The sequence below is a fragment of the Sinocyclocheilus anshuiensis genome, unplaced genomic scaffold (assembly GCF_001515605.1).
Source record: "Sinocyclocheilus anshuiensis isolate Anshui unplaced genomic scaffold, SAMN03320099.WGS_v1.1 scaffold581, whole genome shotgun sequence".
In the NCBI taxonomy this organism is placed as follows: Eukaryota; Metazoa; Chordata; class Actinopteri; order Cypriniformes; family Cyprinidae; genus Sinocyclocheilus; species Sinocyclocheilus anshuiensis.
In genome coordinates this window covers 773,747-777,324 of record NW_015540886.1, presented here as the reverse complement: position 1 = coordinate 777,324, position 3,578 = coordinate 773,747, and positions in this window count along the sequence as shown.

The following is a 3,578-nucleotide window of genomic DNA, read 5'->3' as shown; positions in this document are numbered from 1 at the left end:
TGTGTGTGTGTGTGTGTGTGTGTGTGTGTGTGTGTGTGTGTGTGTGTGCGTGTGTGTGTGTTTTCGGACAAAGCCATTCCAGTCAAGCCTGATACAGAGTTCTGTAAATAAGAAGAGCAGGCCAGACACTCAGCTAAAACAGATTAAGTTGAAATAGCTGAAAGTTGTAACTTATAACTCACAACAATGGATGACTCTATATTGATTGTTTGAGTCATTATGACTGTGCAGAAAGTACCATTAATTGTGGTTACACTTTTGTAATTGTTTCTCTAATGTAACTTCCTTTTTTATGTTTCACACAGATTTGTAATAACTTCCTTCATCTGTTGGGAATCTAGTGATTCACAATCTACTGATTGTGTACTTTAGGCTGGCTTCAGGGAGGGAAGAAATGTGAAGGAGGTTGAGTGGTCGTCTCTCTGTAGATTCATTCAGAGATGAGAGGGAGAAATAAGTGAGGGATCAAACCCATCCTCTTCTGCAGGATGGTGGAATGTTCCTATATAAAGAAGGCCCCAGGCATGTATCCAAACATCCTTTAATCTCTCTTTCTCTGTGTGTATGTGTGTATGCTGTATGTCAGGCTGTGTTTTCAGCTTGAGCAGTGAAGCCTATGGGAAAGTTAACACCTTGTTTTTTCACTCATCCATTCTACCAGAAGCTATGACTAGACTAACTTACCGAACTTAATGATCAAGAACACTTAGGGATCCATTCCAACAAGGATGGAGTTCAGTAAGTTCCAAAATGATGTCTGAAGCCCATTATCATTAAAAGAAGGGAAATCTTGTAAAACAGTGCGTAGTTGCTGCTTTGTGAAACAGTTTACTGATAATATAGTCAGTCAGTCACTACAATATAGTCAGTCAGTAACACTTCTTGTGTGTCCATTAGCTGTTTCATCACAGATCATCTCATAAAATGATGTGCACTTGCTGGACTCAATAACGAATACAGCGTGAGCCATGATGTCTGATTTTCAAACAAATGACTCTTATGAACCTTATTCTTTTTAGCGATTCAGTCAAAAAGATTAATTCGCTTGTGAGATAGCAGTTTGAAGCAGACTCACTGAGTCAGTCATTTTTTCAGAGCCATCACTGAATTAACAAACGATTGAATGAATGAATATTTTGTAACAATGATAACAATAAGAAATGTTTCCTGAGCACAAAATCAGCATATTAGAATGATTTTTGAAGAATCATGTGACACTGAAGACTGGTGCAATGGCTGCTGAAAAGTCAGCTTTGTCATCACTGGAATAAATTACATTTCAAAATGTTACTGCTTTTATTGTATTTTTTATCAAATAAATGCAACCTTGATGAGCATAAGAGACTTATTCAAAAACAAAATCTTACTGACTCCGAACTTTTGAACGGTCATGTGTATATTTCCTTTCTTCAAAACACATAACACTTTCTGTTTCTGTTTGGAAGCCAATGGCTCCCTTATTTATTTATTTTTTCAGTACGGAGCTCTGATTCTCATAAAGCCTTTTGCCTTTAGTGGTATTTGGACTCAAGCCATTGTATTAAATCAAAAAGGAGGCCTATAGCACTTTTCATGTGTTCACAAGTCACTGCTAGATATTGATCTTATTACTGTCTGCTGGCCAGACCACTTTGTTCACATCTGTGCTTCCTTCCCAAGTGTGGACAGAGACCTGTTAATACACCAAAGGTCTCAAGAGCTGCTGTGATATAAACATGCTCCTTTGCTTTCACTTGATTGTAATTCTCCTGACATATCCAGTCCTCAGTATTCCATAGCGATACATAGGCTACCATTTAAAAACATGCTCTCATCGCCCACATAAGGTCAGTCAAGATTCAAGGCTGTAAACTGTAAATAAATGCAGCGGTTTGATTGAAAAGTGCCTTTATTTCCTGAATGGATCAAGACTAACTGGCTCAGGATGTTCTGTATCCATCTAACTGATGAAATTTGATGTAAAATGATGTTCCACTGATGTTGTTAGTATAAACTAAACTGCATATAAAACTAGTTTTGTTTCAATCCCTCCAAGGTGACTGTGACTGCATTTTGTGCATAAACCGATTACAACTTTCAACCTCAATATGTCTGCCTTGTTTGCAGTCCAATCCATCTGTGACTTTCTTGGGAATTTGTACCCCTGCCAATGTCTCCTTTTACATAAGGAGATTGATGAGATGCAAATGAACGTTCTTTCCTCCATGGAAATAAAACAGACAACATTTATCTACAGTCGGCTAGATGTGTTTATGAATAATCAGTGCAGTGAAAAGGCTTTAAATTTTCCATACGAGTAAGCTTGTAAAGAGGCGAGCAAAGTGAAACAGGCTATAAATGAATGCATTACAGACGTCTAACAAGATGAGAAAGCTTTTAGAGTATTTCAGAGCCTAGCAGGAGATCTCTGCGCACAGATTCTGGTGCTGTCAGTTATTTGTGAGAGATATATGATTACTCCAGCAGAGAAACAGACAGGCATTTAGAGCCACTGGCTTTAAGTAATCACATTTACTTTGCTGAGGAGTAAGGTGTTGACTGTTTTGATGGAGATTGAGCACAGATTTCTTTGAAATCTATTGTTTTGTCACATACATGAACATATAGTACTTTCCAATGTATATATATTTTACTGAGGTACCTTTGCTAGCACATTTCCAGTCTATTTTAGTTTTTGTTACTATTTTCAATGTAAAAAAATGTGTATTTTCCCAATTTGAATCAACCACAGGACACGTCAGGTGATTGTCATACCAGCTATTGCCAGAATGCTTTTTGATCTTGTACTGAATGGTTTCAGGATCAGTCTAACCGCCTCATTTTACTACAGGATTTCAATGTATTGTGTTTTGTGGTGTAATAAGAACTGCACAATAGAATGCATTCTAGAGGTACTGATGTGGCAGTGTAGCAGGTGGGTAAGGGAGATTACATTCGTATACCTGTCCAGCAGAGGCGGACAGTAACTAAGTACATTTACTTGAGTATTGTACTTAAGTACACTTTTTGAGTATCGGTACTTTACTTGAGTATTATTTTTTCTGGGAACTTATGACTTTAACTTCACTACATTTGAAAGACAAATATTGTACATTTCACTCCACTACATTTCTATCAAGGTCCTCGAAGTAGAGAGTCGTTACTATGTAGCAGCTTTGAAAGTCAGTGGGTGATTTTTTTCTTCTCTAAAATGTGACCTTTCTTTTTTTTCAGGCAGTTTATCAGTAATCACTCTTGTAGGGCTACATGAAGTGATTTCCCAGCATTTTTTGAACACTGAATTTAATTAACTAGTAACTGAGCAATAGCATTCAGGAAGGATACATCTAAGATAGTTACATTCGCTGAGACGAATTGAAGATTGGTAAACATATAAAAAGAAGAAAAAGAAGGACAAGAAAGTGAAAAATCAGAAACAGGGATCAGGGATTAGGTTAAATTCAAATTACTTCACACTGCATACACACATGCTGTATTTAAAAGCTTTAATTAAAGAGTGTTAACCCTTAATTGTTAAAGCTATTTGGTAGCTTAGCCTAAGATTAACTATGCTAAGTTGTGTTAGCTTAGCCGCTTAA